This window comes from Odocoileus virginianus, chromosome 5 (genome assembly GCF_023699985.2).
Source record: "Odocoileus virginianus isolate 20LAN1187 ecotype Illinois chromosome 5, Ovbor_1.2, whole genome shotgun sequence".
Classification (NCBI taxonomy): Eukaryota; Metazoa; Chordata; class Mammalia; order Artiodactyla; family Cervidae; genus Odocoileus; species Odocoileus virginianus.
Window position 1 is genome coordinate 45,627,471 of NC_069678.1, and position 17,374 is coordinate 45,644,844.

At 35.7% G+C, this 17,374-nt stretch overlaps 1 protein-coding gene across 2 annotated transcripts in view; it reads right to left on the reverse strand.

Moving 5' to 3' along the window:
• The window catches only part of ADGRL2 (adhesion G protein-coupled receptor L2), a 662,542-nt gene that overhangs the window by 591,952 nt on the left and 53,216 nt on the right, over window positions 1-17,374 (reverse strand). The gene's annotated exons all lie outside the window — the stretch shown is intronic.

Below are 17,374 nucleotides of genomic sequence, written 5' to 3' on the forward strand. Positions count from 1 at the left end.
AAAATTCCTGTTAAAGACTAGACTAGAAAACTCACTAAGTCACACACTATATTAAAAACTGTCCTCATGAGACTTCAGAGGATAGGGCTGATACATTTTTTCTCATCTCTGATATCAATGACTCTATTATACTTAATGTAACTTAATTCTTTAGGTGTCTCCACGTGAAAATTTATTACATAAAGTCATTTTTTTTCCTTTAAAGCACAAAGGGGCAAAATCATATTTGATAAGGGATGAGGTGATTTTAAGTGCTATAGGATGTTCCTCAGAGGATTGGAAACATTTAAAATTTCTGAAGTAGACTCCCCTAAGCATTCTAAGATAAATTTTAACTGTCTTCAGAGCTTAATACCTGAAAAATTTTTAGTGGGGAGCATTTTCCGAGAATAAAATACACAAATATCTTTAGGATGCCTCTATTTAGCTGAAAAAATAATGAGAATATAATAATTTTCATGTAGAAACAATAGTAATTAAGTTTCTTTTATATACAATATGGTTTTAATGAATCACCCTATTCAAAATTTTTTCTCAGATAAAACAGACAAAAGCATTACCTCAGATAAAATTAGAATTATTTTCTGTTAACAATAAGCATTGTACTATTTTGTGAAAGGCAAAAAGGAAAAAAAAATCCCTCCAGGAATGATTTAATAGTTTTGTATTTTATAAAGTTTTATATCATTTCTTTAAAATTCTGGGTCAATGCCAAGGTTCAATTTCTACTATACTAGTTGTATTCCATAAAAAAGGTAAAAATCAATTAAAGTCATGTATTCTAGAAAAGCATCTAAATGTATGGAAACATTATTAAGTCAAAGCCTTTTTTGTTTTTTCTGGCAGTTCTCCTCCAAATTGTGTCCAAACCACTTTGCTTCACTATAGAATAAAGGAAGCTGTATGTTTTCTTTTCTTGGCAGGTGAAGGTAGAACTAATACAGGGAGGAACTCTTTTGGTAGTGTATGGAGCGCTACGGAAACTGGCTAACTGATGACATCATCCTGTAAGGAAGAAACTCTCAAGGCTATTCCACTGACTCTGGAAATCAGTACAAGCTGCTATCCAATTTGCAATACCTCAGAACCAAAAAGCTTACTGATAATAAAAAATTAATAAATAAAAAATATCTAGTCCTGATACCAAAGGTAGTCTAGTGCTTCCTGTAAGATTATACAAGCTTCATGAAAATTAATGGTCAAGTTCAATGATGCTTTGTTTTATGTGACTTGTTTTTCTGCTATGCCTTTTCTGGGCCAAAGACTGTTTTTTTCCTGTGTCCATAGGAAATATAAATTGGTTTAGTCTAGCTTTACTTTGCTCATGGAAAAAAAAAAGTATACATGCCCTTTCAAATGAGCCAATCACTTCAGAATAAGGTCATCCATTCATTCAGCTAAAGCAAGATTGCTTTTAGAAGCAGAACAATAGCCCTGTATAGAGAGGCTTGCATTTTGCCAGAAGTAGACTATATTTGAATGCTTTGTGCAAAATCCTTTAACCTTAATTCAAACAAAAAATAACCCTGGAAATGCTGCATTGTGCCAAGTGGCTACTAGCCTTAGACAGCTAATGTGTGTGTGTGTATTTATACACACATATGTATGTATTTTTAGGTATACGTAAGGTATATGTATACATGTATATATACACATAATGCGTGGGAGCTTCCCCCACAGCTCAGTGGCAAAGAAACTGCCTTCAATACAGGAGACACAGGAGACACAGTTTCAATCCCTGGGTCAGAAAAATCCCCAGAAGAAGGAAGTAGCGACTCACTCCATCTTCTTGCTGGGATAATCCCATGGACAGAGAAGCCTGGTGGGTTACCGTCCATGGGATGGCAAAGAGTAGGACACAACTGAGTGACTGAGTATGCAAATACCCAATATGTATACACACATTTTTGTATCTCTGATGTGTCTAGTTTGACAGAAAAATAAACATGCCTTTCTATCACCATATTTAGCTGTATGCAGTTAAATATACTGTAGCATTTGCTTAAAGGGGAAATCTTAGGAATTTTCTATTTAGGAACTTTCCTTTGGTGAGTCCTTAGAGTATTGTTTCAAGGGAAAATTATAGCCCAAATTGCAAATGTATTAATGATAATTTTAGTTCTGTTGCCAAATATTTTCTTTATTGAATCTCCAAACATAAACTTGTGAGGAAACTGTCTCCATTTATTCTTTTTTCTTTACGTGTATCGCTATGTTTCTCTGTGTCTGTCTCTCTTTCACAAATACACACACACATTCCTACAAGATTAATTTTCTTCCATTACTCCTTTTCACTTTATTCAGAGCAAAGGCCAATCATTTGTTTAATAGATATATGTATATGCATATACATGTGTATATATATATATAAAATATATGATATAATAAGGGAAATATATGAATCTGACTTTATTAGAGGAAGGACATTTACCTTGTAGGATATTTTATAATAATAGAGAAAGTTTTGTAAAAGAGATATGCCTAAAGAGGAATAGAAAAGTAAGCATGAGCTGCTCAAGATGGGCATGTGGAGATATCAGTAAGTACATATCATGCGTAGGAAAGTAAATCCAGTGGGATAAAGGGATGCAAAATAATGGTTGATCGGAAAGTGGAAGCATAGAGGTGGTGAACAGACTGTCAGCCATTCAGTATTACAGGAATGTAAAATATGAAGAAAAGACATTAAAGACAGATGTTGAAATCATTAGGGATTGAATGGTAAAGGTCTTTGTACGCCATTGATGTAACTTCGGCTTTATTTATACATGACAGAGAGTCATTAAACGGTATTAAACAATGGATTGACATCTCCAGATGTACACTTCGATCAGTCTCTCCAGCAGATGTATGGTGAAGAGGGAAAAAGGGACAAGGAGAAATATTAAAGCCTTAACTATGGAATTGGCAATTAAGGTGAAGATAGCTAAACTTAAGAGATATTAAGGACACAAAACTATTCAGATTTGGTAAATCATTAGATGGAGGAAAGGAAAGACCAATTAAAAATTATTACCTGGTTACAGTCTTATATATAGAAACTGATGACACCAAAATAAGAGATATATGAAGAAGAATGGGGCTGGGCAAGAAGAGTTGCCAGACATTTGAATTTGACTAAAAGATAATCAGTTGACATTATATGGCCCTACAACTCAGGAGAAAGTTACTGGTAGGAGAATGCATAGATTATAGGCATTCAGAGAGTTATTAGGATCATCTCAGGAAAACATGTAACATAGAAAAAGAGTAGAACTTACAGATGAACTACTTGGGGGAAAAAAAAACACACATAAAGGTTCATAAAAGGAGAGGAGAGACAGAAATAATCAAAGAAGTAGAAAGATGCAGAGAGCCTTATTTGATAAAATGCAATGGACTTCCATGATGGCTCAGTTGATAAAGAATCTTCCTGCAATGCAGGAGACCTGGGTTCGATCCCTGGCTTGGGAAGATCCCCTGGAGAAGGGAATGGCTACCAACTCTAGTATTCTGGCCTGGAGAATTCCACGGACTATTCCATAGGGTTGCAAAGAGTCAGACACGACTGAACTACTTTCACTTTCACGCTAATGTGTGGGAGGCTTTGAAGAATCATAGATTTGAAAAGAATTAACTAAATTTTATTAAAGACTTTAACAATAAAAAAAAGACTTTAACAATATACATAAAGTTAAACTTTAAATATATTAAAGCATTTTTATATTATTTTATTTTAAAGGAAGATTAGTCAAATCTGTAGCACAAGTGTGAAATTCAGGTTAATATAAAATATTTTTATATTAAATCAAAGGCTAGAGACTTTAATAGATTGATAGGGAAATATCTTCTTGGTGTAAAGAGTATGTGGTCCTGGGCTAGTGAAAAGGATAATAACATCAACAGTTAAGCAAGAAACTTGGTAGAAAACATAATATGTGTATAAAATAAGTCTTGAATTTAATTTTACTATCTTTTTCTCTGGTGACAGTGGTTTTATAAGATTTCTGGCATATTCCTGTAAATATTTGTTCCCTGAAACTGCTTCTTTGAATAAATGTGATTTTAAAAAGAACAGATCTTGCAGATTAGATTTACTCTTTGTCTGGAGCCATACTTATCATGTCCAGGTGAACTTTTTTAAAAAAATTTATTTATTTTAGTCGGAGGCTAATTACTTTACAATATTGTAGTGGTTTTTGAATTTCCTAGTAAAGAACTTATGAGGAGATGAGGGTGTTTGAGATTCTTTCTGGCTGCATGACTTACTCTTAAATATGACTGTAGTAATCTGTTCATTTGTTATTCAAAACTTGGGAAACATGGGAAGTTTTTGATGACTAAAAGAGACAGCCTCTAAAGATTTCCATAGATATTTTCAAAAGGAAGGTGTGAAAATATCTGTTGAAAAGCAACATACAATCCTTATTCAAAAGAGAAGGAAATTCACTGGAGTTGTAGAGAATAGAAAGAAACTGTGATTCAAGAACCTAAGGCGAGTCACTTTAATATACACTAATAGACACAGTTAACCTTTAAAGCCATTCTTTAAGATAGTTCACTCCATTTTCCAGTGAAGAAACCAAACTTGGAAAATCAGGTAATATGCTGAAAATTAGATAGTTTAGTTAGAAACATCATTCAAAGCTAAATGACCCAAAGTCAATGGTATGGCTTGAAATCAAACAGATTTCAAGTAAGGATAAATAAGTGTGAAAGTTGAATCAAGGCAGTAAAATGTAGATGCTGTAACCAGGCTGTATATATTGTGGTCATCACATGAAGATTTTCCATTATTATTTCCAACCAATATTACCAGATAATTCAGTGCCATGAAGAGATGTGTTTTATGTCACAAAGCTGGATTCTCTCACTTCCTTTGATTCAAGAAAGAAGAAAAAACATTTGATTTTCTATAGTCTTGATAGAAAGAAACATAACAGAAGTGGAGATAATCATGATGCAAAGAGGAAGCGTAGCATCTATAACTAATTGCTTTTATCCAGTTTGAAGGAGAGTGTAAGTTATTTACTATAGGTGAACAGAAGTACAAATAAATATAGCATGCATAAATTCCATAATTACTTTTCCCATACAAGTCAACAACTTTTTTCCTCCTCTGCTGTCCACGTCACCAGTCCTGGCTTTAGCTCCCATCTTGGTGCAGTTTGACTTAAGGTCTAAACCACCGTCTTCCAACTCATGATTTGCTCCCTCTCTTCTGGCTTGACCCTGTTTAACTGACCACACACAAATGGACTCTTTGTTCAAATTTTGTACCCATCTTGGTAGAATATTTCAGTGGGAAACCCAGTTAGTCTTGGTTCAGTGTACTTTCCACCAGAGTGCCAACCTCAGGTGAATCAACTGCAAGGTAGAATGGAGAAAGAAATAGAAGTAAACACATGCAGGGAATAATGGGTTATCTCAGTTCAAGTCTTAGGTGAGTCACAGATTTGAAATATTTATTACCAGTGTTCTATTGTTCTGGACTCCAGAGGTCGTGAAAAATTCTGGGGACTGATTAAAAAAGTACTGTTTAGAATTTTGCAGTTTTTACCAATTGTTTCACTCCTCTTTTCTCACAGTAATAAAGATAATAAAAAGTATATTTTTTATTTTTTGAGCACTCAATTGTTTTACTGCATTTTATGTTAAGAAAGATTAGGTCTGAACAATAAAATTAAATATCCACATTTGCCAATTTAGTCATCCTACACTTGGGTTCATCATATTAAAAATGATCAATTTTCTTCCTTTAGAATCTTTTGTATCTTTACCTTTTTGTCCACTTAGTAAGTTCATTTTTAGTTTCAGATAGACCTATGAAGAGCTACATTTGGAAAATGGGAATAGGCCAAAATATAGATGATGAGTTTCCACTCTAGGTTAAATAAAAGAAGGCACGATCCTGGACCAAGGCAAAACCACAAAAACATAAAAATAAAAAATTTCAAGGCTCTTTCTTCCTTTGTCCTACAGTCTGATTTTCTGTTGACTTTCGAGTGAGAGGAAAAAGAGAACTGAAATAATAGTTGATTTAGAACAAAAACAGAAAAACAAGCAAAAGCGTAGCAGAGATAAGTGCTGAGGAATGACTTATATTCTCTATAGACACAGAATGTAAAGATTATTCACTATCACAAGGAAACTAAGTATGTCAGTAACATTAAATGCTCTTAGAAAAGTCATTGTGATGCAGTTTAACTGAAGTGTGTAACTTCATATTAGAAATAGGAATGCATTAATGAAGCAGACACTTATACAAGAGCCTCAAGAAAATACCATAGTATAAGTATTTGTAGGCTTCCACTATTAGACTTTTGTTTCCTCGGTACAATATATAGACATTAATATATATATATATATCTTCCAATATGTATTTCAAAAAAATCTCTTAACTTGCCAAGTAAGAAAGTTACCTCTCTGAATTGGGAAAAATAAAACACAACTCTTCTACAATTGTTGCTATATAGAGATAACATTTAAGTGATTTGATTGGTTAGCAGTATACTGGACAACTTTTGTCATTTTATTTGACCAAATGAACCAATGATTTAGGTTTAGGTTAAGAGAGCTTTGTGGTCTCTCTTCTGACTGCTCTTAAGTGAGAGTTCTACATAGTTGGTAGTCCTGCATTCTGCCCAGAGGGAGGGTAATTCTGCCCTAGAGCACATTTTTTTTTTAAATTGTCAAACTTTATGGAAAATAGGTTATGTATAGACATCTCTAGAGAAAAAAATATTCAGCTGGATTATCATAAGATTGACTCATTACTAGCCTAATTTGAATAATGACAGTTACTCTTTAGCATGCTTGACTGTCGCAAAGGGATTATTGAGATATCACAGAAAGGTTCTTATTTCTAAGATTAAATCGAAGTTTCCTACTCTTGACATTTATGATTGTCAGGAATACTACACAGCACTAAATTTTGTCTTTTTATGTAATGTATTTTTCAAGTCAATATTACATCAAAATACTTAAATGACTTAGTATATTTTGGTTTAATAAATCTTTAGCAATATGTAAGTGCACATAGCAAGTATGTAAAAGCTGAAAAGTGAAGGAAAACGCACTATAGTGAACAAAATGAAGTGATATATATGTGTATTTGGAATAATCTAACAGGAAAAGTGGTGGAGAGGTCCTTTAGGTTAATAATCCCCAAACATAGCAGGGTTACAATGATTAAAAGGTAGGAAACAATCTGTATATTTAAGATGTTAGGATAGATTAAATAAAACTGGTATATCCACTTGAAGAAATTGAGTACTTAAGTGTCTGTCACAAAGACATGTCCAACTCTTTGTGACCCCATGGACTGTTGCACACCAGGCTCCTCTGTCCATGGAATTTTCCAGGCAAGAATGCTGGAGTGGGTTGCCATTTCCTTCTCCAGGGGATCTACTGGACACAGGGATTGAACCTGTGTCTCCTGCATCACCGGCCTTATCAGCTGGCTTTTTTACCATTGAGTCACCTGGGAAGCCCATACTGACTAGTTTGAAAAGATACTTTTAGTAACATGGAAAAGGTTATATATTTAAATATGTTATAAGGAAATATAATAAAATATTAGCCATATGTGATCTTTCTCTTCTTTTAGTTAAAAAATAGTATGGACAAATATAAAGAATATAAATTCCATGAAGATAGGCACTTTTTAATCTTTACTGATTGCTATTCTAAGCCTTGGAAAAATGAGATGTGTGTGTGTGTATATATGTATATATATATATATAAATTAGTTCCCATTTTTAAAAAGTTACAACATAGATTTGAAGACCCCTATTTTCCCATCTTGTGGAGAAGTTAGTGAAATGATAGTAGGACAATATAATCCCATCTAATGACTAAAACTTGGTTGCACCTGACTCTATTTGATAATCAAGAAAAAAATTAAAAATACAACTGCAAAAGTTATAAGATTATCCTTGAACATAACGAAAAGAATTATTTCAGAAAGCAAAGATTTATTCAGCTCTTAGTTTAGAAAAATATTCTCCATTGACACTTCTTAGAGAGAGGGAACAACAAAGTGGTATAATGAAAAATATCATGCTGAAAAATGTTTCCTATGTTAAATGTCAAGTTAAGACTTCTGTATTGTTTTACTATAGGAAGGCTTAATGAAAACTTAGGATGCCATACCAAAGTACTTTGAGAAAGCAATCCTGTGAAGGGCCTAAAGAGTGGTATTTAATGTTTAGCTTTTTGGGCTATCTCAATCCAGACACAATGTCTATTAAAGTTTGAAGGAAGAAGAGACTCTACATCACTAACTAGACATAAACCAGGAGGACCATGCACTTTCCAGGAATGGAGAACAGCAGAAATAGGGAGTCTGGTTTGTGAACTTTGGTAGAGCAGGGAATTACTGTAGGGAAAGCAGGAAAAATTTCTAATAGGTAGGGGTCTTCATGGTGTTGTCTCTTAATAAATGTTGTTTGAGAGCAGAAAAATCCTTAATTGCTTTGCATTCATTCCAATACCTTGCATATAATAGAAGGTTAATAAATGTTGAATGCATAAAAAAAAATCAGGGGAAAGAAAGTATTTATACCTTTTGTAAATCTAAAGGAAATTTCTGTTAAATATTTCGCTCTCAGATGCCTGAAGTAGAAAGTCAGATTGACAGGGCAGATTGCTCATTTTTCTTACTAAGAAAGTAGAAACTCATATCAATGTATTTAACATTCACCAAGCACTTATTGTCTTTAATGTCCCAGTCTTTTTGTGATACCGTGCTTTACAGCATAGAGCCTTTGTCCTTAGTGAGCACATGCCCACCAACCTCCTCAAGGGTTTGGGCCCCTCTGCGCAGTCAACAAAGTGTGGGGCAAAAACTGTGATATGGTTTGCAATTTTTAAGCACTGAAAATAAACCAAAAGAGCTAGCAGAGCCATCTTTTCTCAGCAAGAATGTATTCCAAACCCCAATCAGGGTAAGCTTGAGTACTACTGAGAGACTACTTTTGTAAAAGGCACATTAGAGGATCCCAAACGGCATTATAATATTTGCACTCAGCAGCCTCCAAAATGGCAGCTTAGAGACTTTGAAATCAATGGAGCTCCACTCAGAGGGAACAATATATACTGTGAAAATGTAGCCCAGTGCATCATCTAATGAATGGTCCCCCCAGAATAAAGATGCATTTGAGTTTTCATCGTGGCTTGTTGTTTTTCTTTCCAATTTCTCTTCTATCTTTTTTTAAATACAACTAAAAAGAAGACAAGACAATGCAACTAACATTGCTCAAAAGTGCAAAGTCAGTTTTTTTTTTTTTAAAGTTTAGCTTGCCATTTGCATTCCTGTTTTATCCATAGATTTACTATTCAATTTTTTCCACGTAGATATTAGGTAAGTAAACTTTATCCTCAGGGTGCATTAAAAAGTTTTTGGAGTGCTTTGGGCAAAATATTTTTTCCTTATATTACATATAGATTGAAGAGTGAATATGAATGATAAGGGATGTTTATTTGTTTTATTGGACACACTAGCTGTGTATTTTCTTTTTTCTCTTCATTTGTTCCTTTGTTTCTTCCCTTCTTTTCTTTCTTCTTTTTAATAAATATTTATGGATCACGTTCCCAGGTACGAGAAATACAGTCATAAAAAAGATAGATATTGTTTCTGTTCTTATGAAATTTACATTTTTCTTGGAATAGCATGTTTACAAAATATAACAAGAATAATGTAGAAAATAAAACTAGATAAAATTATAAATAATGATTTGGATGAGCAAGATACTATATTATATTTGTGGTTGGGAAAGTCTCTGTTGATGAGATAATGCTAAAACTGACAACTACGTGACACCAGAGAAGAAAACAGTCAAAGGTCCAAGGGCAGAGAGTTCTAAGCACAGGAAACAGCTGGCTCAAAGGCCTTGTTTGGCTTGCTCAAGGAATTAAAAGAAAAAAAAAACAAAACTATTGTGAGTGAAGCTAATAACTCTAAAGGAAAGCATGAAAGGAGGGAATGTGGAGGAACTAGTCACAGGATAGATAATACAGAATCTTAGCCGTCTTGTTGAATGTCAAGATTTTATTCAAATAGAAAGCAGTTAGAGAGCTTTTAAGTTAAGATGTGACACCATTTGATCATTACTATAACATAATCACCTGGAGGCTGTGTGGGAAAAGACTTGTATCTACTGTAATAGTAAGGGATGACTGCGAAGATAAAGTCTGAATAAAGTTTTGAGGTAGAGCTGAGATTTGTTGCCAGATTGGGTGTTGGAAGGATGACGGAAACAGAGGAATCTCGTATGACTTATTTTTGGCCTCTTAGTGAGTATGGAAGACTAGGAGAGAAACAGGTTGGGAGAAAGGGGACTTGTGGGTAAATGTAAGTTCACCTTAGTATGTTCAGTTTGAGATTCATATTAGATATTTAGGTAGAGATGATGGATATGCAGTTGGATACATGATGCTGGAGCTCAGGAGCAAGATAAATACTGACAATAAAAACTTAACAATAAGCCCCTCATAAGGATAATCCTTCCTCCCATACACAGCTTGGGGTGGTGATATACTTGCAGTCTTAGAGGGACTCAGCCACACATAACCATGTAGCCATTCTTCCCCAAACTCCCCTCTCACCCAGGCTGCCACGTGACACTGGGCAGAGTTCCTGTGCTATACAGCAGTTTCGTATTGGTTATCCATTTAAAATATAGCAGTGTGAACACGTCAGTCCCAAGTTCCCTAACTATCCCTTCCCCATGTCCTTCCTTCCTGGCAACCATAAGTTCATTCTCTAGTCTGTGAGTCTGTTAAATACAACATTTTGAAAGCCTACATATTTACTGTTTGTAGTCAAGAAAGTATCTATGCTTCAGGACGGTCTGGCTTCCATTTGTACATGTCAACATCCCCCTGCCCTCACCTTCCAGTTTGTTCTCCATCTTTTTGGGAGAACCAAAGGCCACTGAACATCAGGACTTAAATACACTATTTTGCTTTCTTTGAATTCCTTTCTCTCTTCTTGCACCATCATCCTCTTCTTCTAATTAATTCCTGCCCATTTCTCAGATTTCAGCTCAAGCATCACTTCTTCAGGGGGCTTTTCTTGATCCAACTGAGCAGATCTTTTATCATTTGACTCTCCTGTGTTTCACTCATTTAAATTTCTAATTATATACTTGTGCAGTCGCTTGGTTAATATCTTGCTTTTGTTGTTTTAGTTGTTAAGTCATTTCTGACTCTTTTATGACCCCATAGACTGTAGCCCACCAGACTCCTCTGTCCATGGGATTTCTCTGGCAAGCATACTGGAGTGGGTTGCCATTTCCTTCACCAGGGGATCTTCCTGAACTAGGGATTGAACCTGCATCTCTTGCATTGGCAGGTGGATTTTTTTTACCCCTGAGCCACCAAGAAAGCCTGGTTAATATCTTACTTTCCATTATAATTTACACAGGTCTGTTTTGCTCATGATTATATATAGAGACAAAGGCAAGAGTAGGTGCTTAATAGAAATCAAGTACCTTCATGATTCTTAAAGTGACAAGAATTATGGAATTTCCAAATACAAGAAAAACACAAGGTGACTTTATTTAGGCTGATTTTTTAAACTCTTAATTGGAATTAATAAAACTATCAATGACATTTTCACCAAAAATAACCTTTCATGTATACTTCATCTTTGAAGAAATGAGCACAAAGCAGCATTTTACTGCACACACACCTGTTTTAAAAGTGGGATTATTCAGAGATTCAGACTGAATTTAATACATCAAAAACCTAAGACATCATTAACTTTCAGAAAATCTAGATTCAATGCTTGTACTTTACCCCCATGGTGTGCAATGGTATCCTTGACTTAGTCATCAAAGCACATTCATTTCAAGGGAGGAGAGGTCACCATTTTCTCTCACTGTATCTTATTCATATGATGTGGGAAAAATATTCTCATAACTGCTTATGAAAAATCTGTATTTTCCCACATTGCCTTGGAAATTCACCCTCTGTCACACAGTTTTAAAAGTGTAAAGTTTACCCTGTTTCCATAAATTAGCTTTTGTGATTGTTATTTTTTTAATTATGTTGACAAGGGAATTAGACATCTAATTTCCACACTTGGGGGCTTCATTCTTCTAAGTATAAATGGCTAATATTAAGTGTCTTTTAGCCTAATACGTATAATAACTTATAGGAAAATGATTGTTACCCAGCATTTGTTAATTTACCTTATTATTACCCCATATTTCTATAATATTTTCATGTTTATCAAGCACTTTCCTTTATTTGATTTTCACAAGAGCATTCTGAGCTATCCAGTGATTAATACCCTCATTTTTCAAATGAATGAATTAAGGCTTAAGGAGTTTAAATAACTTCAGAGACATAATAGTTTAGTGAAAAGAGTGTGTATATTAGAGTTAGGAGAACTGAGTTAATCCATGGATTTTATTAGTTACTGACTATAGGAACTTAGGCAAATGATCATTAACCTCCTGAACCCTCATCCTCAACCACTTCCTCCCTCCCTGCTTCATTTATTCCATCTGTAAAATCATGGTGGTGTTTATTTCACACCATTGTTTTACAGGGGGCTTCCCTGGTGGCTCAGTGGTAAAGAGTCTGTCTGCAATGCAGGAGACCTCGGTTTGATCCCTGGGTCAGGATGATGCCCTGAAGGAGGGCATGACAACCCACTCTAGTACTCCTGCCTAGAAAATTCCATGGACAGAGGAGCCTGGCAGGCTGCAGTCCATAGGGTCCCACAGAGTCAGATAGTGACTAAGCAGTGGCAGCAGAATTGTTACACAGATTAAATGACAAGACTTTTCTATATGTTTAAAAAATATCCAAAGTAGTGCTAAGATTTTTTTTTACCAAGTCCAGTGATTTTTTTCAAGTAATGTCATGCTATATAAAAATATCTAAAGGGGTAAAATACTCGAGTTATATCATAACAAATTTGCTAGAAACTTTAATAGAAACAGCCAGGAAAAGAGTAAAGATGGATGATTTTAATAGACCTAGGGCTTAGACAAACAATCAACTGAATGTAAAGAAGCCTGGAATAAAAATTTAGGGGACTGGGGAGTCAGATGCCATATTTTCAAGTGTAGGATGTTTACAACCCAAAAGCTGAAAAGAGAGGGAATCTGGGAACCTGATCACAAAATATTAGTCTTTCATAGCCTATGAATATAAATCTATAAGGCAAAGGATAAGGCAAAACATATACAATTCCCAAAGACTCAGCGATCCTCCTTCAGAGTGGCCTCTCTAGGCTGAAGAGGAGGACAACCCAGGAAGACAAGTCCTGCTGCTTCTGCTCTTTTTCATAGGGTCTATGAGTGTGAGTGGCCATTATCTATATATCTCTTGGACAGATGAGCTTTAAGTAGTACCTTAGATGAAAGGAAATCTGTCTCTTAAGAGGCTTCAAAAAAAAAAAAGCAAAAACACCTTCTTAATGTTCCCTGAAGACAGAGTAAACTATCCCACTCAATACATGTTTAGAAGGCTTCCGTCAGAAGAGACTCCAGCACACATCATTCAGTAGCTGACAAAAGAACCACACATTCCTTCACAAAGAATAAGATGTGACCCTCTCTTTCTCCTTATTCTTTCTTACTGTCTGATTTTTGAAACCCCACCTCCCCTAACAAAAATCAGTTTCAAACCATGTGCCCAAGATTATATAGTAAGCAAGGAGACCAAAGGTGAAAACATGCCTAGCAAAATACTATATTGCTTTTATTGATGAATACCCCTTTTTAATGTGATTTGAGAATCTTTTATTTCCTCTTAAAAGGAGCTAGCATTTTGCAAAGTAGAACCAGAGCCTCGGTGAAATTTTAGGTTGAATTTAGCGTGCTTAATTTCTTAATATTCCTGTTAGAGATGACACCATTTCCCTTAGTTCATTTTAAATCTAATTGAGAAGAGCAATTGTATAAATATTAGGGGTGGGAATGAGAGAAGCATTTGAGAATTGTCCTTGAATGCTATCTCAGTTCCTTTTTTTTCTACCTACTGGCAAATCATTACCCAATAGAATAATTGCAAGTCACAGGTGAGCATTTGGTTAGGGTACCTAAGCAAATAGCATGCATATCCTACCTAAGATGGAAAGAATAACACCAGGAGGGGGAATTATGTAAAGGTGACAATAAGAAAACATTTTTCTGAATTTTGCACATGATGAAGTTCTCAGGCAGTATTATCTCTATAAATGTAAAAAACCCATTTTATTCAGGGGTTACAAAGAGAGCAACAAGATCAGGCCGAGAGGGAGTAGGTCACCCTTCATTGGGTAATAGCAGACGAAAAGTGGTCCTTATTGCCCACAAAATGCCTGTGAGATTCAGAAGCTGCTGTGTAAGGGAGAGCAGGCAAAGTGTTGGCTCAGAGTGAACCTGATTCTAATCAGCTCTCTCCTCTCCATGAAAGGTTCCGTGTGTTGCGGTCTGCAGTACATTTTTCAAGACAGGAATGCTTTCTTTCCCAAATACCAGCAGATGTTATATGTTCCCTTTATGGACAGCTATATCCCTTCACTTTTATCTTATACATCTAGGCACCTGAAGTATTACTTGGTAATTTACTTTTTGGGCCATACATCCAAGCAAGTCTATAGATTAAGAGTGCATTTGTGTGTGTGTGTGTGCGCGCGCGCGCGTGTGTGTGTGTCTGTGTGTGTGTATGCTATTGTTGTTGGTTAGTCACTAAGTCATATCTGACTCTTCGTGACCCCATAGACTGTAGATCACCAACGCTCCTCTGTCCTTGTGATTTCCCAGGCGAGAATAGTGAAGTAGGTTACCATTTCCTTCTCCAGGGGATCTTCCTGACCCAGGGATCAAACCTGTGTCTCCTGTGTCTCCTACAATGCAGGCAGATTTTTTACACAGAGCCATCAGGGAAGCCATATATATGGATATATATATATATATATATATATATGTATATATATGTATATGGAAATATATAGTATGTCATATTTCAAATGAATATAATTTGAAATGCAAAAAACATAAAAGCTATGAAAATTGGGATTTATTAAAACATAGACAAAGCCTGTTGACTGTGCTAGTAAGTAGCAAAGAAATTTGAGAGAGCCACTGTGAATATCTGGCAAGTACTTTTTTTCTCTACAGTTGCTTTTTCATGTGTGTGTGCTAGAGCGCTTCAGTAGTGTCTGTCTCTTTGCTGCCCCATGGACTGTACCCTGCCAGGCTCCTTCGTCCATGGGATTCTCCAGGCAAGAATGCTGGAATGGGTTGCCATAAGCTCCTCCAGGGGATCTTCCTGACCCAGGGATCAAATCCATGTCTCTCTTGTCTCTTGCATTGACAGGTGCGTTCTTTACCACTAGTACCACCTGGGAAGCACACAGTTGCTTTTACTAAAGTCTATATTTTATATCCTTTAATATCTCTCTGAAAAGATGAAGTGGAGATTTTGATACAGTCATGGATTAAATGTCATTTAATGTTCTGACTTTAACCAGTTAAATCAGTCAGCAAACAATTACTAACACCTTCCAGGTAAAAGGCATGGAGCTAGTTGACCTAAGGAATACAGACATACATAAATGTCCTTGCAGCCTGGTTTTGAAGTAAAATGAATCCAAAAAGGGAACTGATTGTATAAGACAAAATAGAATAGATTCTAGGGAAGTGGAACAGACAAATGCTATTAGAATACAGGAGAAGGTGGTCCATCTCTGGATGATCCTGACAGGGAAAGTTTTCAGTGTAAATGTGAGACACGTGATGCACTGGTTTCAAATAAGGTTAATAGGGAGGCCTTCTGGGAGGAGATGAGCTGATGAGAGGAAAGAAAATTTATACTTCAACCCTTGTTCTTTCTTTTATTCAATCAGCATTTATTGAGAATCTACTGGTAGTGTGTTAGGTACAAAGAAATGCGATGGTTAAAATATTCATACCCTTGCATTTGAAGTATGGCAAGTTAGCATATGATTATGAGTTTAGCTCTGGGGAAGAAGTGGAAACCTAGTTTCATCATTAACTGGTTAAGCAGCCTTGAACAAATTCCTCTCTAAGAATTATTTCCGCTGTCAGTGAGATGAAACTGGTAATTGCGGTTTCCTTGTAGGATTATGTGGGAGGATTAAATGAAATAATGCCTATAAAGCACTCACACGGTGCCTGGCTTACAGTCATTATCCAACAAATTTGAATCTGTTTCTGCTGGACTATAAAGTCTATGCTCTTACCACTATGTTATTTCAAGCCCATGATCTCATATCATATTCTTCCATTCTGTTTCTTTCCTTGATTTCTCATTTCATGCTCATCCCCTAAATGCTACAATTCTCAGGGCTCTATGCTAGAGTGTCTTACTCCACATATTTTATTTCGGGATATCTTCTCCTTTTCACATCATGTCAACAACCATCAGTTCGCTGTTGGTTACCAACTACTAATTTGTAACTCTATCCAAGGCTTCACTCAAGAGCTTCAGAACCACAGCATTCTAGACATGCCTACACTGTCATCCCAAAGCTACTTGAAATACATTATATTCATTCTTTTCTCCTTGGATTCTTTAATTTATTGAAGACATTGCTCTCCAATATGCTTCCAGACATCAACCTTGGGATCAACCTAGACTTTTCTCTCTTCCTCACCATTCCTTCTCCAAACAATCATCATATCTTATAAAATCTGCTTTATATATTTATCTTCAGATGAACTCCCCTTTCTCAACTATTCTTGTTGTTTCACTCTTGAAAACTTCCATTCCATTCTCTTAAAAATTCTTTGCAGATGTGGTACAGAGCTCCCAAATCTGTCTCTTTAGAAGCTCGGGTGCTATCAGAAGCCCATTCATTAGAACTTGTATCCTAGACTTAGGTTTCTCCTCAATCTATCCTTGATTTAGATGGCAAGCAAGTCTGATTGTGACATTCAGCTGCTCAAAAACCTTCAAAGACTTCCTAATATCTATAGAATAAAAGGGCCTAGTTTGAACTGTCCATCATGCATACAAGACTCCTGGTGTTTCCATTTTCACCTGGCAGTCCAGTCTCATTATTGCTACAGGTAGTGTAGGTGATGCATAAGTGCAAGGGTCTGAGTAAGAAGTGCAAGAGAGACTGCTTGGGTGCAAATCCTAGCAAGTAAGAAGAGGTCAATGATAATACCCAGTTGTCAGGTTCTTATGACAATTAACTGACTAACGTATTTAAACATGTGGAATATTGCCCACTGTATAGCAAGCAGCAAGCATTCATTACATATGTATTGGCTATCATCACTTCTGTGGAGCCCCCAGCACAAAATCCATGTTCCACCACTACTATCTCTTAGTATTTTTAAAAATATGTTTTGTCCCACTCCCCAGTCTGACTATTTGCCTGGCTAAATCATTCAGTTTCATTTCTTAAACACTACTTTAAATG